General features: G+C 40.8%; 1 protein-coding gene and 1 pseudogene across 3 annotated transcripts in view; both read right to left on the reverse strand.

Annotated features, from left to right (window-relative positions):
* Nucleotides 1-27,717, reverse strand: part of IL1RAPL1 (interleukin 1 receptor accessory protein like 1) — a 2,053,286-nt gene that overhangs the window by 1,583,399 nt on the left and 442,170 nt on the right. The window lies entirely within an intron of this gene.
* On the reverse strand, nt 9,610-17,743 carry LOC148113458 (uncharacterized; annotated as a pseudogene). The gene has a single exon (XR_015734500.1). The product of XR_015734500.1 is annotated as an uncharacterized LOC148113458 (transcript).

Raw genomic sequence — 27,717 nt, forward strand, 5'->3', positions numbered from 1 at the left:
GTAGCTCAGGGTTTCGCTCAACGTTATCCTGAGGACTACACAAATACCTACTCACCGACAGTCAGAACTGAGAGTGTAAAAATTGCTTTAGCAACTGCAACTATTCTTGGTTTAGAAGTTTTCCAGTTTGATGTTGACACGGCTTATCTACATGCAGACCTAGATGAAGAGATCTACGTGAGAAGTCCTCCAGGATTCCGACAGCAAGAAGGGGATACCTGGTTCCTAAACAAAAGTCTTTATGGTCTGAAACAATCTGGTTTAATGTGGTATTTATGTCTTACTGACAAACTAAATTCAATGGGCTTTATTAAGTCCGAAACTGATGAGTCCGTGTTCACAAAAAGATCTAACAATGCATATGAGATAGTTCTTGTTTATGTTGATAATATTGTTTATATTGGTCCAAATAAGCAAATGAGTGAAATTTTTGCCAAAGCTTTGCAGAGATACTTCACATTGAAATCATTAGGTCACATTAGCACTTATTTAGGTGTTCAGATTGAAAAAACACAGAAGGGGTTTAGTCTTTCACAAGAAGATAAAATTGAACAAATTTTGCATCATTGCAATATGAAAGATGCTAACACAACAAAGACACCCATGCAAACAGATTTTCACAACTTGACACAAGAAGCAAGTCTTGAGTTCGAGGATCAAACACTTTATCGTTCAGTCATTGGGTCACTATTGTACATTAGTAGTTGGACCAGACCCGACATTGCACTTAGTGTTAATCTCTTATCACGACACATAGGTAAGGCAAAACAGTTTCATTGGACATGTATTAAGAAATTATTGAGATACCTAAAATACACCAAACATTTGAAATTATTGTTAGAACCAACACATACTGATTATGCAGAATTATGTTGTTATGCAGATTCTGATTGGGCAAGTGATAAGAAATCACGTAAAAGTACTTCAGGTTATATGATGTTCTTAAATGGATGTCCTGTTTATTGGCAAGTACGTAAACAGAATTTTGTTTCTTGTTCATCTACTGAAGCTGAATATGCTTGTGTTTCAGATGCATGTAATTCTCTAACTTGGTTTGATGCTTTAGTCACAGATATCTGGACACACCCGATCCGACCGATCACCGTGATGGAAGACAATGAATCGGTGGTTTATATTTCTGAATCTCATTTCACAGGTTCTAGGTCCAGACACATTGACATCCGTTACCGAAACATAAAACATTTAGTGAAAAAAGGTTTTGTCAAAATGCAATATGTATCTACACATGATCAAATTGCTGATATGCTCAACAAACCATTTCCAGCAGCTCAACACGAGTATCTGCGAAAGAAGATGTGCCTTATTTGATGATGTACTGATATTCGCTCAACTGGCAAAGAAGGGGAATGTCACTGCGTTATTTTATTTACCAGCTGAGCTCATTATTTCTGGACTATCAGACTTTCCGTACCTTGCCAAGAATTGTTATCAAAAGTGACTACGCATGTCTGCATTCTTTCACTTGCTTCACACACTTTTTTCCTTTGTTCTCTTGCCAGCAAGGTCCGGCTAAGAAATAGCCAGCAAGAATTATTTCAAAAATGTAGCAATTACTTTTCTTAGTTAGTGAGGTGTTTTATTTTCTTTATAACAAATAAATGAGTTTTATTAGAAACTTTCCTTCGCGTTTCTTTTTCAGAGTATTGCAACAAGGAATAAGCCTCGATCCATCCTCTAAACCAGGGTGATTTTTCCCAGAGCCAAACATGGGGTTAATCAACGCCCTGACAGCAGAGGTGTTTCGAAGCCCCTGGATGGATCCCATGCCAGCCTGGGGTAGCTGCAGCAGTGGTTGATGAAAAAGCCCTTCTAGGCTGGAGTTTTACCAGCCTGAGCTTCGCCCTGCAGCTCAAAATGGCGGTGGTAGAGACTTCCGGTTTGGTTCCCGTTGCTGCCAGACGGTCTTTTTTCGGACCGCCAGCCCCATCGCCTGTAAAGAGCCGCTTCGAGAAAGGAGAAGCGGTTTGGATAACTCCAAATCCTTAAGGAATCGAGAGAAGAGCCGGCAAGATTAGGTAGAGCCCCTGCGAAGCCCTCAGACTGCTTTTCTTGCTTCTGGGGTGGAAACAGGCGAGGCTCCCTATCCAGCTCGCTGAGGCTCCGGACTTCGGAGGCAATTCTACACATCGTAGAACAAGACAGCGGGACCAGCCTTGCAAGCAAAAACAAAGAGTATTTTTCCAAAGAACAGGGTGAAATCGGGACTTGAACTTCAAAACAGCAAGTATTTGTGTTAGCCCTGTGATTAAACTTAAGTGAAAGATTGAAAGTTTCCTGAAAATGGCGCCCGGCTTCAGCTTTAGTGAAAGCTGAAAGCGAAAGTGGATTTGCATAGTCATTTCAATATGCTACAAAGTAATACTGTCTGCAACAAGTGAAGAGAAAGGGAAATTTTCTTTAAGTAAGCCTGATTCTGACTTAACTTTATCTTCAACTTGACTAAACCTGGGGGAATTTTTTAGAGGATTCTGTGGAGGAAGAAAGGGAAAAAAGACTTCCTTCTTTGAAAAAGTTAGACTACGTGGCAGAATGGCCTCAAAACAGACAAAGCAAGAAGTGAAGGCAGCAGGGGGGGGAATCTCCCACGCACAAGCTGCAACAACAGCCTCCTAGCCAGCAGAGCCAGAGAAAGTAGATTGATCTTGAAAATTTAAAAGAGTTTATTGCTCAGGCTTTGATGAGGCAAGATGAAAACATGGATGAAAAATTTAAAAAATCTCAACAAGAAATTAAGCAGGAGATTAAAGAAATCAAAGAGATGGTTCAAGAAAAATATGACAAGGTGACTAAAAAGTTAATGACAGTGGTGACTGGCCTGTCAGATGCAGTTGTGCAAACTGATAAAAAAGTGGAGGAACTTAGATTAGAAGTAGATAGCAAAATGAAGGAGGCGGATCATAAAATCTTTAATGCTGACAATAAAATGCAAAGGATTGAAAATGAGATGACAATGATGCAATTTAGATCTATGGAATTTGCTATAAGACTTAGAGGTATAAGAGAGAATAGCAGAGAAGACCTGAGAAAGATCTGTGCTGATGCTTTAGCTGTGATGTTAAAGATCAGCCCTGAAGAGATTTTTTGCAAGATGGACAAAGTCTATAGAGTGAATTCTTGGGTGGCTAAACAAAGACAACTGCCTAGAGATGTGGTGATATATCTTACAGATAGAAGAATAAGAAATGATATTTTGCAAAGGTCCTTTGTGTCTGCTGTGCAAGTGGATGGAAAGGAAATTGGAGTTTATAAAGAGTTGCCACCTAAGATGTTAAAAGACAGAAAGGATTTTGGATTTTTGGTGACTGAGCTAAAGAAACAAAACATCCCATTCAGGTGGGATGCTCCAACTGGCATAATATTGAGGTATGAAGGAGAAAGATATTGATTAAATACTGTTGAGAAAGCGGAAGAATTTTATTCTACAGTTTTTAAAACAGGTTCAACATCAACAGGTACATCTTCAGTGTTGGAGATAAAGGAGAGTGATAAGGAGAAGCAGTTTGAACAAGAGATTGAAGAGCAGTGTAAACAGACGGAGAGGGAGGCAATGGAATTGCAGGGAGCTACAGGGGGATTTCTTGATGAGCCCCTGTTAGATTTCCCTCTGGAAACTGTAACTGGACTACCCAAGAATACAAGAGAAGTGGCTTTGGACCTAGCCTGGATGTGTGAAGCTAAAGATCAGCGTATAACTCGAGCAGCTTATAAGCAAATTAAAGAAAAACAACAGGGAAGGTCCAAGCTACAGCAAGACAAGAAGGGAGCTAAGGGCAATACACAAGCATGTGAAGCCATGGGAGGAGCTAAGCCGAAGACTATCAACCTGGAAGAAAGTCTTCAGCAGATGTTCTTATCGCTTCAAGAGGCTCCAGATGACAATTAAGTTTCTATCTTGGAATGTGAACGGATTAAATTCACCACAGAAAAGGAAGAAATTATTTAATTATTTGAGACAATTTAACAATGATATTATTTGTCTACAAGAAACTCATATTCGAATACAAGATTAAAAATACTTAGTAAATTCTAGATTAGGAACACAATTTATAGCTTCAAATCTGGAAAAAAAGAAAGGCGTAGTGATTTACGTAAATAAAAGACTGTCAGCTAAAATTATAGAAGCAGATGGTTGTGGGAGATTTATAGCAATTGAAATTTATCCAGAAAATGGTCCAATTTTGGTGATTGGAATTTATGCTTCTAATCAACAACAAGAAAATTTTTATAAGACATTGCATTTTAAAATATTGCAATGGGATTGTAGATCTATTCTAATCATGGGAGATTGGAATGGAGTAATTGATCCCAAAATAGATAAAAAGAGTTTGGCAAAGTCAAGGATCAGACTACCGCAGACTTTTTTTGATATGAAAGAAGATTTGGAATTAAAAGATATTTGGAGAATACATAACCCAAAAGATTTGCACTTTACTTTCTTCTCAGACAGGCACAGATCCTTCTCTAGGATTGATTTTATTTTATTATCATCTGATTTACTTGTTAAAACAAACAAAAAAAAAACCAAGATTTTTCCAAGGACTCTAACTGACCATAGCCTGGTATGGATAGAAATTGAAATGGGAAAGACTGAGAGAAGATCATGGAGAGTAAATGAAAACTTGTTTAGATATGAAAAGAATGTAAATGAACTTAAAAAGCAAATGAAAGAATTTTTTGAAATGAATTTGAATAAGGGTACCCCTATTGAGATTGTGTGGGACGCGAGTAAGGCATATATGAGAGGGGTACTCATTTATATGAACTCTAAACAATAGTTACTTATAACAAATCCAACAGATGAAAGAATACGAGGAGCTATAAAACTCTTGAAAGATCAATTTCATATGGTTATGGCGGAACAAACAGCAATTAACTTACAATTTGCGAAACATAATACATTTTGCAACGCTAATAAACCGGGCAGATGGTTGGCTTACACAATGAGGAAACGACAGAGTACACGGGTTATTGGTAGCATTGAGAGTGGAGGAAAGGAAATTTTTCAACAAAAATTAATTAAAGAAGCTTTCTTAGACTATTATACCAAATTATATGCTAAAGATGATATAAAAACTGGACTTATAGATAAATACTTAGAAGAAAGAAGAGTTATAAAAATATCTGAAGAATATCATGAAGAATTGGTTAGACATATAAAAGAGAAAGGTCCAATGCATATTAAGAGGGTTTATAATGTTCTGTTAGAAAGAGACTCGGAAAATGAACTGGTTAAAGATTGTATGATAAAGTGGGCACAAAATTTTGCAGAACCAGTGATGTTGGAAACATGGGAAAAAATATGGGTCCAGAATGTTAAATTTACACAGTTGCAGAACTTGAGGGAAAATTTTTATAAAATGTTTTATAGGTGGCATTTAGATCCTAAGAAACTATCGTGCATGTATCCTAATGTTCAACCAAAATGTTGGAGATGTGATTGTTTAGATGCCACATATTATCATATATGGTGGACCTGCAAGAAAGCGAAGGCTTTTTGGATAAAAATTTGGTGGGTTATGCAAAATGTTTTGAAGAAAAAACCTCAGTTTTCTCCACAACTGTTTTTATTGGGTATAGTTAAGGGTTTTACATTGGGTGAAACAAAGTTGATATTGTATATGGTGACAGCAGCGAGATTATTGATAGGCCAATATTGGAAAAATGATGCTATGCCCACTATTGAAGAATGGACTTTGAAGATGGCCAGTTTTGTAGAGATGGCGAAGATTTCAGCATATTTAAAAGATCGAACTCAAGAGACTTATGTATGGGAGTGGAAAAAGTGGATAGATTATGTGCAGAATAAATATCAAACTAGGAAATATCAGATAGCTTTTAGCTGAATGTATTATGTAGGGATAGATTAACTGAGCTCTATGAAGATATAAATAGTACACAGGGGGTGGAGGGGTTTAAGTTTCAAAAAATGTAATTTTGATTTGGATTTTATCTAGAGGAAGTCATGGGGGGAGGGGAGGGTTAGGGAGGGTTTGGGGGGGAATTGGGGAGAAAATGTATTTGTAAAACTTTTTAAATAAAAAAAATGGCGGTGGTAGAGATGGGGAGGTAAAATGGCCGCCTGGACTCCAGGCACACTGCACGGATCAGTAAAGGAGGCGGCAGCAACAGTGATGGTGGCAGCGAGCCGCCTCTCAGCTGAAAGCCTCTCCATGAGACTAAGAGCGATGGCGGCTGGCCTAATCAGCTGCTGCACAGCTGAGACTTCACCATGTGGCTCGATAGAGTAGCAGCTGCAGTGATGGGAGCTGCTGCGGTGGTGGTAAAAGGTCGTGCCTTGGAGGGTGGGGTGTGTGTGCCTGTGAAGGCAAATACTAGGGACTGGTGAAGGCCAGAGGCCCAAAGGGCTGCATTATCAGTCAAGGCTGATCTGGCTAGCATGCAAACCTAATAATTGTAAGAAAACCTGTTTGAATGGTCCAGAAATGGATTGAATGGAGAGTAACTGCCAAAGATGTCTCTGTCAGAAGACTGAGTTGAAAATAGGGGCCTGACGGAGAGACTTGGAGGCATGGCCAAAAAATTATGACTCAGTCTCCAGGCAGATCAGACTGTATCAACCCATTCCTGAACCATTCCACAGCCTACTAGTCAGGGTTAATACAAGGATCTGGCTGAAGTTTTTAGCGAAAAAGCCTCAAATGAGCTCCCTCCCCACCGCGCCACTGACCGTGTGATAGAAATCTTATCTGGCGCTAAACTCCCTAAACCCAAGATGTTCAGCATGTCTCCGAGGGAGTTGGAAAAACTGAGAACATTTATTGAGAAAAACATAGCAAGGGGTTTCATCGAGCCAGCCCAACCAAACATCGCAGCTCCAGTGTTATTTAGAGAGAAAAAAGATGGCTCAAAACATCTTTGTGTTGATTTTTGAAATTTGAATACGATCAGTGTGGAGAACATGTACCCCTTCCCCCTTATGAAAGATATGCTAGCACACCTCACTAAAGGGAATTTTTTTTCAAAGCTGGACTTAAGGCATGCTTACCACCATGTCAGAATTAAGGAGGGGGACGAGTGGAAAATGGCATTTAACAACCCCCTTGGGTGCTACCAATTCAAGGTGCTCCCCTTTTGGCTACAAGGAGCCCTCACAGTGTTTATGCAATTAATAAATGAAGTGCTATATCAGCATTTGTATAAGGGGGTCCTGGTCTACTTGGTTGACATTTTAATATATACCGAAACCAAAGCATAACATGTAAAACTAGTCAGGGCTGTTTTAAACAAACTCTGCTCTGCCAAACTTTATGCTAAACTTTCTAAATGTAAATTCCATCTAGAGAAGATTGACTATTTGGGTACTGCATTTCACACCAGGGCATAGAAATGGACCCTCAAAAAGTGCAGGCTGTACTTGATTAGGAACCACCACGCACATGTAAACAGTTACAAAGCTTCCTGATTTTTGCCAACTTTTACCACCAGTTTATCCCTGCTTTCGCTCAGATTGCCCTCCCCAAGCTGCCAACGATGTGGCAATAGGAGAGGTCCTGCTTCAGAAAAATGAGCAAGACCAGCTACAACCATGCATTTATACATCCAAAAAGTTGAATGAGACTGAGTAAAGGTGGGCCATTTGGGAGAAAGAGGCTTATGCAGTTCATTGGGCACTGTTAACCTGGAGGCATTTCCTAGAAGGAAGTCTGGACTGATCATAAAAATTTAGAAGCCCTAAGAACCACAAGGAAACTCTCCCCAAAACAAGTACGATGGGCTCAGTACTTTAAATGGTTTGATTTTACTCTAAAATACCTCCCCAGGGGAAAAAACTTTCTGGCAGATGCGCTATCCAGAAAACCGCAATACAAAAGTCAGATGTAATCAAACCCATAGCATGTTTCCCAGAAAATAAGACAGGGACTTATTTTCTTTTGACCCCCCAAATAAGGGCTTGGGGTGCAGGAGGCAGTAAGCATGGGACTGGATGTCCCGTTGCTGCCATCGCCTCCCCTCCCCATTCTTCACGTTGGCTGCTGCCCTGACATGTTCCGCTGCCACTGCTTTCTCGTGGAGCAGGACTCTGCAAAGCTTATGCTGTTGCATGCACGAACTGCAGCACCGCCACGAGCTTCATCATACCGGCACAGCTGACATCCTGCTGCACGCGGCTGTGCCAGTATGTCGAACCTCGCGGCTGTGCTGCAGTTCCTGCATGCAACGGCACAAGCCTTGCAGAATCCTGCTCTATGAGGTGGCGGTGGCAGCTCGATGAGTCTCACAAAGACTCGTTTCTGGCAGGTGGGGCGAGGGAGAAGCGAGACGCATGGAGTGAGATGTGGCTCCCCTTGCCATCTCTTCTCCACCAACCGCTGGGCATGACAGGGCTCCTGTCCCTTGCTTAGGCACCTGCCCCCACCTGCTCCCTTTAGGGTGTAATTTGGGGTGGCAGGTGGGATGGGTGAGAAGTTTCTCGCTTCTCCCCCACCCCACCTGCCACCCCCTCAATAAAGAGATGGTTGGGAAGGGAAGCAGCCAGGCTGCTGTTGCTATTGGGGTGGGATGTGTTGGGCCGTGAGACGTGTGTCTTACCAGCACCATCACACTCCTCACCTTTCTGTCCAGGGAGACACGTTGTAGAAAAAAATTTCTCGCGAGTTCAAGGAGTTTGGCTGAACTTCCGAAAAGTTTTTTCTACAATGTGTCTCCCTGGACAGAAAGGCGAGGAACGTAATGGTGCTGGACGTGTTGCATCTCGCGGCCCAACACGTCCCATCGCACCCCAATGGCAACAGGCAGCCTGGCTGCTTCCCTTCCCCACCGTCTCTTTATTGAGAGGGGTGGCAGGTGAGGCAGGAGAGAAGTGGGATGCACGTCTTACCTTTCCAGCACCATCGCGTTCCTCGCCATTCTGTCCAAGGAGACACATTGTAAAAAAAACCTTTCTCACGAGTTCAGCTCCTCACACCACGCATGTACTAACGGTAATTCTGAAAGATTGAGCTCAGTGCTAGAACAATATTTAAGATGTTTTATTAATTTTCAACAGGATAACTGCAAGTCCACCCAGTATTCCACATTAGTTTACTCAAGCGAGAAGTAATCTCATCCCTTAGACCACCTGCATCCACACCACCTGTCCCCATCATGATTGAAGGTGAACAACACTTTGAAATCAAGGAAATCCTTGACTCTAGGATTCACAGAGGGAAAATCCAATACTTAGTTGCTTGGAAACATTTACCCTCAGCCCACAATGAATAGGTTGCTAAATACCATGTTTCTCAACCTTACTGAAAAAATTTCACTCCCAATACCCTAACAAACCTTGTTAATATACTATCATGAAATTTTGTTTATATTTTTTCCACAGGTGGACCCTTTCGTTTTCTAAGGAAGGTAGCATGTCAGATCCCTAAAGTGACAATGCCATTCAATTGGGAGAAGGGAGAGACTTGGATTCAATTTACTAGCATTGCCTGTGTCAACAGATACTTTACAACCTATATCCTGGCGCCAAAGAGCCCTGAGATCCCCTTAACGTTGAGGAATGTTTATGACAGCCATGTGGGCTGTTTCACTTTAAAAGATAAAGGAGAAACGATGTGAATACATACTTATCCAGTTCTCAGGGCAGCTGGTAAAGAAAACATCTTCACACTTGTGTATTGGCTAAAATCTGCATTCTGGCTTAAGGGAGGGGTCTCTACTGCTTTAATCCTACTTGTCTTACCTAAGGATATTCAGATGTTGCTTTGAATCCATTGCTGTCCATTCTACTTAATAAAAGGCTCCTTTTGAGATACTATGTCTCAAGAGTTTTATTTTCTTAAGTTGGAAGGAGAGGCAGTCCTTACAAGTATGCTCCTTGGGTAGACCAGGTTGCTTCGATAGCAACATGTCTGGCTAATTCATTCTTTGTTTCTGTTCTTGTTATTATTGGATTATCTATCACTCTTTTGTTTATAGTTTGTTCTTGCATTTTTGTAGTTAATTTCTTTGCTGTGTCTTAAAAAGGGCGTCTTACCTGAACGCCTGTTCTGAGGGGCGAGGGGGCCAGCGGTCAGGAACGGGTTAACTCTCTTTTTTTGGGGGAAAAACTTTATTGATTTTTAAAATATATATATTGACATTTCCATTAATATCAGATGTGCAATGATTTTAACTATATACAGAATATATTTCTGGTGACAATTCAAATTACTTTTTGCTTTTATTTAACACACCCTTTTCTCTTTCTTTCATTTTATCAGACATCCATTCATACCACCTTTCCCACACAGTATAATATTCTACATTCTCATCATCATTTATTTCATGGGTTAATTTAGTCATCTCTGCGCACTCCAATATTTTCCTAATTATAAGCTCTTCTGGTGGCTGGGTTTTCTCTTTCCAATATTGTGCATAAGCCAGTCTGGCAGCTGTAATTATGTGTATCATTAAATGAATCCTTTCCTTTCCGTATGTCTTCTTTACTATTCCCAGGAGAAATATTTCCGGTGTTAATTCAATGTCTTCCCCAATTATTTCTTGTAACCATCTCCTTTTTTTTATTTTTTATATATATAATTTTTATTAATATATTCTATACACTAATACACAAATAAAATATACAATCCTGCCACCATGGTATAATATGATTACATTGTCCATAAATATAAAATCATTCCTTTATACATACATATTTGCCACCATATATATATACATCATCATATATCTATTCTATCCCACCTTTTCTGGACCCAATCGTACCATACTTTCCAACTGTTATAAAATTCTGACTCTTTTTTACCATTGATCAATCTAGTTAATCTATCTGATTCCACACACTCATTAATTTTATATATTATTTTCAAATCTATCGGTAAGTATTGATTTTTCCACTCCTGCGCATACGCTAATCTTGCTGCAGTGATAATGTGAATCAACAAGAACCATATATCTGATTTAACATTCAAAGGTTTTGCCCCCAATAGGAAAATCTCAGGTCTTGATTCCAAATTAATCTGTGTAATTTCCAAAATCCATTGCCGTATTTTTTTCCAATATTTAACCGCCTGCGGGCAGGTCCACCATTGGTGAAAATAGATTCCATTGCTGTAACCGCACTTCCAACAACAGGCAGATGTCCCGGGAAACATTTTAGCTAATCTCGCCGGGGGGAGATGCCACCGGTAGACCATTTTATATATGTTTTCTTTATATGAGGAGGCCATGGTTAATTTCATATTTTTCAACCAAATCTGTTCCCATTGCTGGAAGTCAAGGGGATATCCAAAATTTCGCCCCCATGCTATCATACAATCCTTCACTACATCCTGTCCTATCTGCAGAGACAATAAATATGCATAACATTTAGATAATATCCCTTTCCCTCCTTCTAATAAGATCTTATCCAATTCTTGTCTTTTACGGTAGACAATGTAAATCTTCACTATGTAAATCTTTTTTATACCTGGAGTGCACTTGAGAATAAGACCACCAGTCTATCTTATATCCTTGAAGAGTTAATAATTCTTGTGACTTCGGATTACCCTGAACATCCAAGAAACCTTCATATGTGAAGGTTTTCTCTCCTTTATACAATGTTGGGTAAACCTGAGCTTCCTGCACCGAAATCCAACATGGAACTTTTGAATATACTCTTCTTCTAACCTTTTCCCAAGTGTGCCTGTAACCATCTCCTGATCTTACTCCAATATCCTTTTGCTTCTGGGCACGTCCACCACATGTGAAAGAAGGTGCCTTGACCATGGCCACATTTCCAACAGTTGGGATGTATATTGGGATATATCTTTGCTAGCCTAGCTGGGGCTAGATACCATCTGTGGAACATCTTGTAATGATTTTCCTTGTATGTTGCCGCTCTGGTCAATTTAAGGTTCTTATTCCATGCCTCCTCCCATTCATTGAAATTTATATCATGTCCAATATTTTTCTCCCATGCACTCATTTGATTCTTTTTTAACTCTCTTGTCTGATGTCTATGGACCGAGTCTGCAAGCTGATAAACTCTGCCTCTTCCTCTTGCTTCCCAGCTTTCTGATGAGAGATGATGCTGCAGACTCACACGCTGAGCTGAAAGGAGAACATTAGTGCACACACGGTGAACTGGAAATGGGTGAGAAGCAGGGAGGGGCTGACCACTGGCCTCCCTGCCCATCAGAATGGGCGTTCAGGTAAGACAACGCCCTTTCTCATTGAGCGTGGGGGCCAGTGGTCAGGAATGGGATATGCCAAAGCATAGGTCCAATTGGGAGGCACCGCCCGGGCCGGTGAGTCTACCCCTGTGTGACCCTGTTGGAGCATTCGGCAGCCAAAAGCTGCCTCCACCAAGGCATAGGTGTCAATTTTGTAATGGTGGATAAATGGAACTGGGGACATCCAGGTGGTGGCCCTGCAGACATCTAGTAAGGAGGCCTGAGTAGCCCAGGCCACCGAGGTAGAAGCGCTCCTCGTGGAATGAGCCATGAGACGGCGAGGGACTGTCAAGGCCTGTGCCTCATAAGCCTTAGCAATAGTCGCCCCAACGTTGCTGATGAAACCTTCTGGCCGATGGTCCCTGGTTGGAACGAGATGAAGAGAGACTCCATCCGTCGCAGCACTGAGGTGCGCTGCAGGTAGATACAGAGGGCCCGTCTGACATCTAAGGAGTGCCAGGCCAGTTCTAAGGGATGGGTGGGGTTGGGGCAGAAGTTTGGGAGAACTAACTCCTGTGCCCTGTGGAAGGGAGTGTTTAACTTAGGGAGGAAAGTGGGGTCCAACCTCAGGACAACCCTATCGGCATGGAAGATGCACAGGTCAGCCCTGATGGAAAGGGCTGCCAGCTCTGAAATTCATCTGGCTGAAGTAATGGCCAGTAGGAAGGCTACTTTATAAGACATGAATTGTAGGCTAACTTCCCAGAGCGGTTCGAAAGAGCCCTGTGTCAGTGCCTTGAGGACCCGAGGCAAATCCCATGTAGGGTACCTATGGATAGCCGGGGGACGAAGGTTGGTAGCGCCCCAGAGGAATTGCCTTATCAAGGGACGGCTGGCCAAGGAACCCTTAGCCCGACAACAAAGTATAGATGAAATAGCTGCAACTTGCCTGCGAAAGGTATTGGGTGTCAACCCCGTGTCCAAGCCATCCTGGAGGAATTCCAATACCTGCTCGGTGGAGGCCATAATGGGAGCGAAGCCCCGTCTGTCACACCAACCCACAAATGACCGCCATGTGGAGTCGTAGATCTGGGTGGTTGATGGGCGGGGGGCAGCCTGGATCATGGTGATGACACATGAAGACAGTCTGGTCTCCCTCAGCAGGCGCCACTCAACCTCCAAACAGTCAGCTGCAACCATTTGGCATCCTGGTGTATTAAGGATCCCTGCCGAAGGATGACGATGTCCGGCGGCAGGCGCCACAGCCACTGCACCAACAAGGCGAGGAGGTCCGTGAACCAGGAGTGATGAGGCCAGTGGGGAGCGATCAGGAGTAACTCCGCCCGTTCCATCAACAGCTTCCTGAGGACCTTGGGGATCAGGGGAAGGGGAGGGAAGGTGTACAGGAGGCCGGGAAGCCAATGGCTGAGCAAGGCATCCATGGCCTCCGCCTCTGGCTTAGGAAACTGTGAGAAGTACTGTGTTGTCTGGCGGATGGTCCAGGTGGCGAAGAGGTCCACCACCGGATGGCCGAAGCGAGCTGTGATCTGCTGAAACAGAGCTGGGTCCAGGCTCCATTCCCCTTGGACCACTGTGGCTCGACTGAGCCAGTTGGCCTGTGTATTTGCCACCCCTGAGATGTGAGAGGCCCGAAGGGACCTCAGATGAGTCTCTGCCCAGGCTCCCAGCTTCTCAGCTTCCTCCATATGGTGCCGAGAACGGGTCCCCCCCAGGCAGTTCACATGAGCCTTCACGGCCATGTTGTCTGTCCGGATTAATACATGTCTGTCCTGAACCCTGTCCTGGAACACACAGAGGGCTAGATGGATGGCCCGGAGCACCAACTAACTGATATTGTGACACAGGTCGGCCTGGGTCCAACGGCCCTGAGCCATGGTTGATGCTAGGTGAGCTCCCCAACTGTGAAGGCTGGCATCCATGGTCAGGATGAGGCAATGGGGTTCCCTGAACTCCCTCCCCTTGAGAACTGAATCCGAGACCCACCATCAAAGGGAACTGCAGACCTTGGAGGGGAGGCAGACCGGTAACCGGGAGGGCCCCAAGTGACATTTCTGGTACGGGAGCAGGAACCACTGCAGAGCCCTGCAGTGGAGCCGAGCCCACGGGACAATGCCTATACAAGAGACCATCTTCCCGAGGAGTTGGGATAGTGACACCAGGGGAACTGGTCTCCCTGATGTGATTGACCTGACTAGGAACTGTAGGCTGGACAGGCATTCCTGGGAGAGATAGACCTTACTTTCTACTGTGTCGATTACGGCACCCAGGTGTTGAATGCGAGTAGTTGGTATCAGGTGGCTCTTGGCCAGATTGACAGAAAAACCGTGGTTCTTCAAGACCTGGAGGGTGATGTCCAGGTCTTGACACACTAGCCACTCCAAAGCGGACTGGATAAGGAGGTCATCCAAGTAGAACTGAATCCTTATTGGCAGCGAAGGGAGGTGGCCCGCCAGTGCGGCCATCAATTTTGTGAACACTCGGGGAGCCAAGGAGAGGCCGAAAGGGAGAACGCAATACTGATAGTGACTGTTCGCATGGCAAAACCTGAGGAATTTTTGGAAGATCGGGTGAATGGGGACATGGAGATAAGCCTCCATCAGGTCGACTGACGTGAGGAAATCCCTGACCCTGATGCCCTCCAAAATGGACTGGAGGGACTGCATCTTGAACTGCTGGTATATGACCCGATGGTTCAAGGACTTGAGATCAAGAATTGCTCTCCATCCTTCCGAGGATTTTTGGATCACAAACAGGTGAGAATAAAATCCTTGTCCCTGCTGCTCCTGTGGCACTGGTTCTATGGCCTGGATATCGAGGAGATGTTGAATGGCTGATGACACCAGGAGCCGGGCTGTCCGATCCCGTGAAAGGGGGCATCAGAGAAATTCCTCTGGGGGGTGGAGAGAAATTCTAGGGAGAGGCCCGACCTGACCGTCTCCCTGACTCAAGCATCCGAGGTGATCGTCTCCCATTGGCTGGCAAAGAGAGCCAGGCAGCCCTCAATGGGAGGGATGGACGTGCAGTCAACGAGCCTGATGGAAGGGGCGGCCTTGGCCACCCGAAACGGGCGCCTGAACTGTCCCCTTTGGGCTGAGGGCCCCTGGCAGTCCTGTGGGTGGTCTTGATGGGGTGGGAAATATCTCTGGGACATGGGACCTGAATAACTTCTCTCCGAACCCCGAAAGGGACGAAAGGAAGTAGATGAGCATTGCTCCGACCTACAGGACATGTTCGGCAAAATGCAGCGTTTAGCCCTAGATTCAATCAACAAAGGCTCCAATGGGGCTCCAAAGAGCTTGGTACCCTCAAAGGGAGAGGTGGCCAGACGCCACTTGGACTTAGCATCCGCCTGCCACTAGCGGAACCAGAGCAGAGGGCGTGCTGCCACTGTAGATCCTATGGCCTTGGCTGCAAATCTCAATGTGTTCAATGTGGTGTCAGCTGAGTACTCTAACGCTGCCAACACCTTGTTGATGTCCTGGTGAGATCTTGTATCTGATATGGGAAGTCGCTCCTGGAGCTGACGGAGCCTTAGAATTGAGGCCTGATTAAAAAAGGACACGGCCATGGCTGACTTAACTGATCAGGCTGTAGCCTGGTGGGCCTTGACCAAGGAATGCTCAAGACATTTGTCCTCTGGGCGAAGGCTGTCCTCCGGAGGGCCTGTTAAGTTGGATGGGGCCGACAGGGTGAGTACGGGTGTGTCTACAGAAGGTACCTGCAGGAGGGTGGACAGGTCAGGTGCCAGATTATAGAGCCTCCTATCTAAACTGTTTGGGTTGGGCCCTGAAGCTGGGGTGGACCATTGTCTCTGTAGGACATCTCTAAACATCTTAGGACCTGGAATTTCCTCTGCTTCAAAGGTGGGTTCCTCGAAAAGTGGAACTGATGGAATGGCCTTGCCCCCTTGAGGGTTGGGCTTTGATTGTGTCAGGCCCAAACCCATAGTAGTTTTGGCCTTGTGCAGAAGTGAGTGAAATAATTGCAGTTTAAATAAACCTACAAAGGACAGTTGATCTGGAGACAGATTCTCGTCTTCAACATATCCTGGTCTCTTAATTCCTCCCCCATCAAGGAGTCATGGCCTGATGAGCCCATAGAGGGAGCTCAGGCAGGGGCTGGGTGCTGAACCCCTGATAAATGGGACCCTTCCACATCAATCTGGTAGTCTGCCAAATCCGACACCCAAGAGGAGGGTCTGTGCTGCAATTCTACATTAATACTCTTTTTGATGGCTTCCTGGATATAACTGGCCAAATCTGGGGAAATGAGGAACCCACTTTTGTCTGCCTGCAAGGCCTGAGAGGTGCCAGCCGAAGCTGGAGCTCCTTGAGGCCCCGGTGAAGTTGCTCTGGGAGGAATTTGGTCTGATTGGGCCCCAAACAGGGCCTCATTAACCCCCCCTTGCTCCATCACTAACAAAGAATTAGCATCCAGGGACAAGGCCGGAGTGGAGGCTAAGAGGGCTGGAGGTCCCGCTGGTGGGGGGATGACAGGTTCAGTGCTCTGAGTGTGAGGGTCCATTTCCCTCACTGAGGCTTCCTTAAGGGCCTTCTGGATTGATCTCTCTATGGCCTGGTGAAGTCTAAGTTCTTCTCTGGCTAGGGCCGCACTAGACTTTGTTGGCCTAGTCTGCGTATGAGACTTTTTGCTCTTTTTAGGTGGAGCAGCTTGGGAAGTACCAGGCTGCTCATTGTCTGGCAAGGCGTGCTTGGCCGCTTTAGCTTGCCTGACTGAGGCCATCTTGAAAAGCCCTGAAACCAGGCCTCTAATGCACACGAGACTGCCCCAAAATGGCAGCCAAGATAAGTAAAGCAATCGGGCTGCCACAACACACAAGGCTACAAACAAAACGTCAGCTGGAGAAATAACGGCCGAATCAAGCCTAGAGGATAATGAATAATAAGTGCCTCAAGTCGAAAGGAGGCTACAGTACTCTTCCTGAAGCTCCCCACCTCCAAAAGGGAGAAAGCCGGACCGGTGCTGCTGCCTTGATCATCCAAATCTTCCTGAGTTCAGCCAGCTGGCTGGCGTATGGGCAAAGCCCAGGAGACGCCGCAATCTGCCTGTCAGCCAAGAGTAGACAAATTGTCGGAGCCCTCCGCCACCCGTGGGAACGTCGCTGGGTGCCCCGCTGGGAAGATCAGAGCCTGCAACCAGTGATGCTGGGAGGCTCCCGAAACCGCTCCAACCGTGTCGTGCAAAGGGAAGAGCTGCCGACGCAATCCAAGGCTCTCTGGATGATTGAAAAGCCTGCTGCAATTCGATCTGAAGGGCTCCGGAAAAAAAAACCCCACAATGTCCTGCAGCGGTATTGGGCATGAGCTGTTGGAGGGGGGGTGAGTCCCTGGCAGAGACCGGGAGGCCCCAGTCCCTAAATGCCGCGGACAGCCTTCAGCAGGCTCGGGCACTAGACCCTTCACACTGGCAAGCTCAACCAGTTTCTGGGAGCAGTTTGGGAGAAAAAATCTCAACCAAAAGTTCACACAAACAGTGAGAAATGGGCAGCTCAGAAATCTGTGTCTGTCCAAATCAGACCGAGACTGAAAGCTGGGAAGCAAGAGGAAGGGGTGGAGCTTATCAGCTTGCAGACTCGGTCCATAGACATCAGACAAGAGAGTTAACCCATTCCTGACCGCTGGCCCCCACGCTCAATGAGAATGAAAGGCATGCCAAGAATATGAGGCATGTTCCTTTTGGGACTGCTAGTTAATATTATGGTTATTATAAATTTTGTACAAAAATGCATAATATTTATAAATAAATTTATTATAAACATCTATTTTAATAATTTTATTGACAAATGGCAACTTGAATTTTAAAAACAGTGTACAATTGACAAATTCTTTAACATTAAATGTTGCACAACTAATAATCTAATATGTTTCCATTGTAAACTAGAAAAAAATGTGTTTATTTCAGGATATCTGGATAAATGTACAAAGGATTTAGTTTGACAAATATAAGATATGCTCAGTTCTTTGCGACATGAACATTCATTGAATATTTAGATAAAATAGATTATATAGAAAGATACAATCTAATTTATATAATGGGATTTACTAATTCTTTACTTCATTATATTTACTGTATACACAGAAATGAAAGGGATTGTGATGCTATATTCTTTCCTTCTCTTTTTCTTTCCTTGAAATCTGTATGACAACAAACTATAAATATGATGTATACTTTCTTATTAGACAAGTTCACTCTTTTGACCTACATAGGTTCACCTGCTAAATGCACTATTTGATCATAATGATATCCACCAAATATAACAAGTCATTCCACAATGACTATTACCACAATTCCTTTCTTTTTGCAATAGGAAACCCAATTTCACATAAAAATCTTCTCCAAGCAGTAGATATATTTTAAAGTCATTCTTATATTTAAATATTGTTGATAGCACTTATGCTTATATAAGGCAAAACAGAATAACTCTTCTAACAACAAAGACAATGAGGAAGACATATTCACTTAACAACTGTGCTACTAACTTAACAATTGCAGTGATTCACTTAACATCTTTGGCAAGAAACATTGTAAAATAGGGCAAAATTCACTTAACAACTATCTTGATCAGCAATAGAAATTTAGGGCTCAATTGTGTTGGTAGGTTGAGGAATACCTTTAGCTGGAGGTGGAGGTGTTAGATGAGGAGGAGAAGGAAAGAAGCAGTGTTGGAGGAGAAAAAGAATAATTGAATAATTAATAGAGAAAGAAAATGACAAAATAATAAATCTAAATTTCCATTTCTGATCATATTCTGAAGTTTAGATTCAGAATTCAGATATGACATATATTCTTTACAGGAAAATAATTCTAGATGAATAAACCATATTCATTTATTTTATATATTTCTGATTAATGAATCTTTAAGTATCAAATTAAAGACTGCCGGTTTGATATCGCTGCGAGATCAATGCAGGGGAGCAGGGCTCTGCATCCCCACACCAAATCCTCTGCGTCAGAGGGCCCCCCCAAGGGGCTAAAGTTACCCCATAGGGGTGGCACACAAAGGAGGGGCACTCTGAAGGTCGTGGAGAGTGACAGTTCTCCTGCTGGACCCAGGGTTTCTTCCCTCTTTGCCAAAGATGAAGATGAGGCAGCCATTATGGCTGCCATGAAGTAGGGGCAGCCAAAGAAACCAAGATTGTGCTGGAGCGGTGTGAGTGAACAGTGATTGGAGCTGGGTGAGATGATTTTTAATTTTTGCTTAGGACTTGACCCTAAAATAAAAGAAAATAAATCTGGGGAAGAGGCTCTCTGGAATACTTTTAAGTGGCAACTGAAGAGACACAGAGAGAAATTGCACCCTAACAGGAAATAAGTAAAGGCTATAAAACAGAGAATGACTGGATGTATAAATCTTACTGGCATAACTTTGAATAGGCATTTTAAAATGCTGGATAATTGACTGTTTATTGAATACTTTTTCAAATTAACTTGAAATAAATAACTGGTAGAATACCGATCGTTGAATTTTAAGCTGAAGGTGCCATATACTGGTGGTGATTGTATATATACTATGTCATACTCCTAGGATAACAAAAATAACCTTGGAAAATTCTGAAAAGAAAGAAAACAAAACAAAACAAAAGAACACCTGGAGGCCTGCTGTATTATCTATTGTTCTAAACTTATCTACTTTATGGTTACCAGAGGATCAACCTTGAAAACCTGGAGGATATTCAATGGAATGTCTTTTGAATACTGGAACTAACTAGCAATTTGAAGAGTGGATTTAAGGAGTTATTTGGAAAGCTCCCTGGACTGCATAAATGAAACTAACTGACTAACTGTGGGATATAAAGAACTATAACTATTGTATCTCCTGATGGACAATATTAAGATCAAGTAACTTGCTGGCTTCGGGAAATTAAAAAGAATAGACTTTTAAATGGTGATAGACAATTGACAGAACATGGAGTAATATTTGGACTTTTTAAAATAAGACAAGATCATCAGGAAGAACAGGAGGGACTTCAACAAGAGATTATGTTGATGCTCCAAGGTTTTTATGATACAATGACAAGAAACTTCAGGGAGATAAAAAACTTACTACATAATATAACTGGAAAGACTGAAAATGTGCAACAAGGAATAATGAATCAAGATAATAAAATCCAGGAAACAAGGAAGACAACTGGGAGCTTAGAGGATGAGATAGAACAGACTACACAATAAATAATACAAGGAGAAAGAAGGAGGAGATAATAAAGTTGGGTGAAATAAAGTTGGGAGAATATACACTAGGAGGTAGAAAAATAGAACTGAATAAACTGAAAGAAACTTTTGGGTAAAAGAAAGAGGATTTGGCAGACTCGGGGGTGGACTGGCAGCAAAAAATAGTGGAGTTGGGAATACTGGCTGGGTTGAATATCAAAGATATAGATAAGGCTCCAAGGGAGGAGTATGGGAGGTGAGTTAAAAAGAGAAGAGAAACTTCTAAAAGGGAGAGGGACGATGGATAGGAAGGAACCCTTTTTTAAAATAAACAAGATTGGCTGTCAGATCCCTAAAAGTGATACTGCCATTCAATTGGAAGAAGGGGGAGACTTGGATTTGATTTACTAGCATTGCCTGTGTCAACAGATATTTTACAACCTATATCCTGGTGCCAAAGAGCCCTGAGATCCTCTTTAGGTGGAGGAATGTTTATGATAGCCATGTGGGTTGTTTCATTTTAAAGGATAACGGTGTGAATGCATGTTTGTTCAGGAGAAAATAGTAAAGAAAACATCTTCACACTTGTGTATTGGCTAATATCTGCATTCTGACTTAAAGGGAGGGGTCTCTACTGCTTTAATCCTACTTGTCTTGCCTAAGGGTATTCAGATCTTGCTTTAACTGGGTTGTTATCACTTCTGCTTAATAAAAGATTCGTTTTGAACAATGTTTCCAGAGTTTTTACTTTCTTAAATTGGAAGGAGAGGCAATCATTACATTGGCTGTATTAAGAATTAGAGTAGACCAAGAAATTAGGAATAGGTGGAATATTGTTATACATATTTTTGCACAACACATTTAAAGTGAAAGGTAGAGGTTAAGATTAGATTTTGAAAACGGGTATTATTAGGTATGCTCAAGAATAATGCTATTATTACTAGAAGGGTGTAGCAAATATTTAATTGAAAAATGAAGGACTACGTGCTGATATAAATTAATGTTGATTGATTGATTAATGTAGCAATTCTCATTTGTATCAATATTATTTTTGTATCGCCGGTGGCTCCGCGTTCCCCGAATGGACGCTCCTTTTGGAGCTCCAGCCCCGTGATTCCGTTTGCCGCTAGAACAGCGAAAATCAGCTGTTCTAGCAGCTCGAAACTCTCCCCCAGGGAAAAAGGGGGAGAGAAGAGCAGAAGGGTCTGGGTAGAGCTCCCCTAGACCCCCAGGCTTTTTTTTTTTTAAGCCTGGGGTTTGCAGGGTGAGAGCTCCCTGAAAGCCCTTCAGTGCTCCAGACGATTCTGCTTTAAGCAGAACAAGGGGTCGCGACCACACCAGCGCAATTTTAAGGACTATGAGAAAATTCAAACCTGGATGCTGGCAGAGCAAATCAGGAGAACAGGAAATGCAAGTATTAAACTTTAACTCCGTTTAAAAGAAAAAGGAAAAAAGATGGCGCTTAAGGGTGTTTAAAACGAAATTTACAAGTGAAAGTGATCGTTAAAACTGCAACATTGTAAAAGCTACCGGATTACGCGGCAAGAAAAAGATTTAAAGTGCTAGTGAAATGAAAAAGACTATGGTATTGACCTTAACTACTTTATACTTCTAAATTGTGTGGAAAATTATTGGATTTATTGACCTGATAGCTGAACAAACTTAAAAATAATTGGACTTTGAAAAAAAGAAAATGGCTGGTACCTTTGAAAGTGCCGAAGGACTATTATTACACACATCAGCAAATACACAAATAAGAGTTATAATACATGAAATTTTTGAGTCACAAACCACTGCTTTACTGGAAAGTCTTAAAGGTTTTTTTGATGAAAGGTCTCAGGAAGGGGAAACTGTTTTGACTCAAAACATGGAGACAAAGGAGAATATAGTATTATTTCAAGGCTTGTTAGACAGTAGTGAACTGTTGGAAGAAGATGGGGCAGAAATTCAGTTTAATGTGACTTTGGATAAAAAGGATGCTTTCCAGACCAAGAGGGGAAAGCAAAGGAATCTGGAAGAGTTTAATCAGAAGGACTTGAGAGAGAGTTATGGGGGTTTCAAACTAAATGAAATAACTTTAAGAAGACAAAAACTTTCAAAGAGACATCAACCTCAAATCCAAATTTTAAAATTCTCGAAAATAAAAGCAGCAGGAGGAGCAATGCTGAAGAAGAAAGAATTATCGAAGAAAAAGGATTGGGAAAAATACAGAAAGAAGGGAAGAACTGAAGATTAATCTTTTTTGGGGAGGATTTTGACAATAGGTTGAGAAGCTTAATTAAATTTGTATTTTTAAAGTTTCTTCTAAGAATAATATAAAGGAAGTGTGTTATTACAATGGGTTTTGGACATAAAAATGATAGCTTTTTAAGAGTTATCGAGGTAAAAATGATAGCTTTTTAAGAGTTATTGAGGTATTAAAATGGCTAATTAAAAATTTGAGGGATACCTTTCTGAAGGGCTTGAAATTTATATTTTGAGAAATGACTTAATGTCTTATTGATGTATTAAGAGATTTTTAAAATGTTTAACATAAGATTATAATATTTTAAGAAGGTATATGAGATAAAATGTTTAAAGTTTTAAAATGTTTAATTTTATGAAGGATTAAAGAGGATAAATGTCTAATTTAGAACTTTATTAGGGAGCAATGTTGATTGAGGAAGAAGGACTGGAAAAATATAGAAATGGTTAATTAAAAATTTAAGGGATAGTTTCCTGAAGGTTTTGAAATTTATATTTTGAGAAATGAACTAAGAAGGTCTTATTGATGCATTAAGAGGTTTTTAAAATGTTTAATATAAGATTATACTATTTCAAAAGGTATAGGTGATAAAATGTTTAAAGTTTTAAAATGTTTAATTTAGAATTTTTAATGCTGAATAGTTAGAAATTGATAATTGGTTTATGAAGGAATAAAGAGGATAAATGTTGGGGACTTCCGGTTGGCGTCGCTGGGACACAGACGGGGAAATGGCGAGCTCCGCTGAGCCCTGCCAAATCCCCTCTGCTAAACTGCCGCCGATAGGTCTGCGGACCTCCCCTGTCTTGTAGGGACAGGGGGACAAGAAGGAACACCTTGGGCGGCCGAGAGGAATGGGCGGGTTCCTCGGGGCCGGAGGCTTCTCCTTCATGCCGGCGGCAGCGGGACGGCAGCTATGGTGGCTGCCCTGAAACTGCGGCAACCAGGAACAAGGATTGTGCTGGAGGAAGAAGATGAAGAAAGAGCAAAAATCAAGAAGCCGGGTGAGCGACACCAACCCAGGCAATAACGTACCTATTTGGAATTATTGGAAAATAAGACCCCAAAATTAAAAGCGGCTGTTGGACTGCGGGGCTTAAAGATTGAAAAGGAAAAAAAAATGGGTAAAAGACCCAAATTGAATTTTGTTGCAGTAAACTTAAACTGGATGATTTGGTATTAATAAATTTCTGAAATTTGACTGTGCCTTTAACTGGAGTGGAGAGGAGAAATGGATATTCCTGAGAATTAATGCCTCTAAAAGAAAATGAAGCTAATGAAGATAGAGAAATAGCCATGGAGTCTGCAGTGATTAAACAGAGAAGTGGATTAAAGAGATTTCCCTTTCTGGGTGGAAAAGAAACATGTTAATTGGCTTTTTACCTTGGATTACTTGAAATTAATATTGGATATAAGGATTTTGGAGATTCCTACTCTGTCCCAGATGATTTTAAGAAAGAAGAAAGAAGAAAGAAAGAACATTTTGGATTTTAACAATGGAGACTGACAAAATTAGGTGTGGCGTAGTTAACAAAGACAGGAAGCTGATGCACTACGCTTGGATCAGACATTTTAAAAGTTTTAAAGGGACATACAGAAATTCTTTATTTTGAACTGATGAACCTTGAAATAGAGCACTTTGGACAGAGAGGAAAAGGAAGAAAAGGAAGAATTAAAGTGGATAAATTTAAATGTGACTAACTGAAATGTAAAGTTTAAAAGCCTATGTATATATGATAAAGTTTAAAAGCCTAGGTATATATGATTTTTGGATAAAAACAGGAAGGGTTGTGAAATAATAAAAATAGAAAATAAGAGGTGGCTATTAAAATAGTGGATGATATCAAGGGGATAAAAATAATAAAAAATGTACTGTTTGATGTAATACGTTTTAATTTTAACTTGCAAACAAATGTTAAACTGATGAATAAGGATTGATTGAACAAAATACAAGATACACAGATGCTAGTGATTGAATTAAGGTAATACAATTTGGAAATGATGACTATTATGACATATGCTGAGATTTAAATTGAAAGAGCAGGATGGAAAAATGATATAAAACAGATAATTATATTACAGTTAAAATGTGTGGGATGGATACCAACTAGATAAGAGTTTGAGACTCGGTGGAAATACGTTGGAAATTAATTCAAAATGCTGGAAACAGCCAAACAAATAGGAGGAGAGTTGGAGGAGACTATGCTGGTAACCAGCCAAACAATGGAGGGAGTCAAGGAGGAGACTATGCTGGAAATCAGCCCATAAAATGCTGGAAACAGCCAAACAAATAGGAGGAGAGTTGGAGAAGACTATGCTGGAAATCAGCCAAACAATGGAGGGAGTTAAGGAGGAGACTATGCTGGAAATCAGCCCACAAAATGCTGGAAACAGTCAAACAAATAGGAGGAGAGTTGGAGGAGATTGAGGAACTATTCTAAAATCAACTAAATAGTTGGTGTTTTGGAGGGGATCAAGCTGAGAATTAATCAAATAGAATAAGCTGGAAGATAGTTGAATATAAGAGGGAGATATAGTGGAAAATATATTAGAAAATGGATTAAATAATTATGCCTTTGAGAGAAATCTGTGTAATATGTAAACTGGGAGGAAAAAAAAAACCTAAGGTAAACTGATTTGAGGATAAGGGTCAAAGAATTAAAATTAGATAAAATGTTGTTTTATAAAATATAATAAAAATGGAGTGGTATTGAATTGAAACTAAGAATAAATGGTGATAAAATTGTAAGGTAAACACTTAATAATAGGTTAGAATATTGTAAAAATTATTTTGATATGACTTGTATAATATATAAGGTAAAGAAGAATAAAGATATGTTTAAAATTGTTATGCAGATGTAAAAATGAGTGAAAGTGAATTTGAAACTAATTTTGGATAGATATAATGGATTTATATAGATGAAAATGTGAAATTTGAGGTAAAATTGTTTTTTTTCTTAAGTTTTGAATTTCTTTTTTATCTTCTTTTTTTTTTATTTATAAAAGATGTAATGGAAATTGTGAATTGAGCTTGTGAAAGGAATGTAAGTGTGGTAACCATCTATGACCGGATCGAGATTTTTGCTCTTGAAAGTTATGTTTTTATGTTTAAATTTGAAAAAATAAATAAAAAATATTTAGAAAAAAAAAAGAGGATAAATGTTTAATTTAGAATCTTATTAGGGAGCAATGTTGAAAAAGAAAGGTGTTTGAGGGATGAAAATGAAACTTATCAGTGTTTGTTAATGCTTGTAATATTGTTAAAGCTATTGGATTACATACCAAGAAAAAGGCTCTTATATTCAGGAAGAAAGAATTTAATCCAATTGATTTTGAGAATTTACAAAAGGGAGGTTGATGAATTTGCAAAAGAGGAGTTAAAGAGCATGAGGGAGTTTTAAACTTTGTAGTAGGTTAGTATATTTTAACTTTTGCTTGTTAAATGTTATACCCTGTTTTTGCTCTGGGAAGTCGGGGGGGTGGGGAGGGGGGAGGGTTGGGTTGGGATAAAATTGTTGAATAGATAAAGGTACAAATATAAAAGTAAATGTGGGGAAAATGTTACAACAAATGAAATGATAATATCAAGATATGATAAATATTGGAGGAGTAAGAAGAAAAAAGATGTATTCAGATGATACACTAATTGATTGATTATATATTGTATGTATGCTTGTTTATAAAATAAAAACTTTAAAAAAATATTATTTTTGTATCAAAAATGAATGACACTCAGATGCCACACTGTCCTTGTAATAATGTTGATGTATATTTAAAAATAAAAAACTTTATGCAAAAAAGTATCAAATTAAATAGTATTGCTTGAGAAGAAATATTTGATTCTGTTTCATTAGCAAAATATAAATCATACTGAGATTGTTTTACCAAATATTCTATTAATGCTTTTGCCAGTATTTATTATTTATTATATTTATTAATGATGAACTAATTAAACTATTACTATAGCTACACTACATTCCAATTTTTAGAGAAAAACTTTTCTAGAAAAATTAAATTAAATACTTCACTTCATTCTGGATCTAATTTATAATAAGATTTTTTAAATTCATGTTGCAAAGTTGAAGTTGCTTTCTTCAATCTATTTTTGCCAGGATGTACTTTTTATTCACTTTCTTATTTTTGGCTTTTCTGATTTGAAAAATTTCCATTGGAAAGATACTTAATATTAATTCATGATATCCTCTCTGGGTAATTAACCACACAATAATTGAGGGTATATAGATAGTCCTCGACTTACAACAGTTCACTTAGTGACCAAGGTTACAACAGCACTGGAAAAAGTGACTTATGTCTGTTTTTCACACTTTCAACCATTGTAGCATCCCCATGATCACATGATCAAAATTCAGATGCTTGGGAACTGACTCACATTTATGATCAATGCAGTGTCCTGGGTTAATGTGATCATCTTTTAGGACTTTCTGACAAGCAAACTCAATGGAGAAGACAGATTCACTTAACAACCATGTTATTAACTTTAACAACTGTGATGATTCACTTAACAATTGTGGAAAGAAAGATCGTAAAATGGGGCAAAACTCACTTAACAAAAGTTTTACTTAGCAACACAAATGTTGGGCTCAATTGTGGTCATAAGTTGAGGACTATCTGTATACAACATATTTTCATTTTCCTTTTCATTTTATTAGATTTATATACTGCCCTACTTCCGAAGGACTCAGGGCGGTGAACAGCCAGAAAGACAAAACACACAAACTACAAAATTTAAAAGACAATATAAAAATCCATTAAATAATTTGGCCCAAAACAATTTAAAACACCCTTAATGTTTTAAAACCAATTTTAAAAATTACAATTAAAAGGGAAGTTAGGCCAGGCCAGCCTGTTGAGCCTGGAGCTCTGGTAGTGCAGCAGACTAAAGCACTGTTATTAACATCAGCTGCCTGCAATTACTGCAAGTTCAAATCTCACCAGGCTCAAGGTTGACTCAGACTTCCATCCTTTCTAAGGTAGGTAAAATGAGGATCCAGATTGTGGGGGCAATAAGCTGACTTTGTATAAATATACAAAAGTATGAAGGCTATTGCTTAACACATTGTAAGCCGCCCTGAGTCTTCAGAGAAGGGCGGCATAAAAATCAAATTAAAAAAAAAAAAAGGGCACAGCGGAAGGTGTGTAAAT

This window comes from Pantherophis guttatus, chromosome 5, assembly GCF_059756535.1.
Source record: "Pantherophis guttatus breed Tessera chromosome 5, ASM5975653v1, whole genome shotgun sequence".
Classification (NCBI taxonomy): domain Eukaryota; kingdom Metazoa; phylum Chordata; class Lepidosauria; order Squamata; family Colubridae; genus Pantherophis; species Pantherophis guttatus.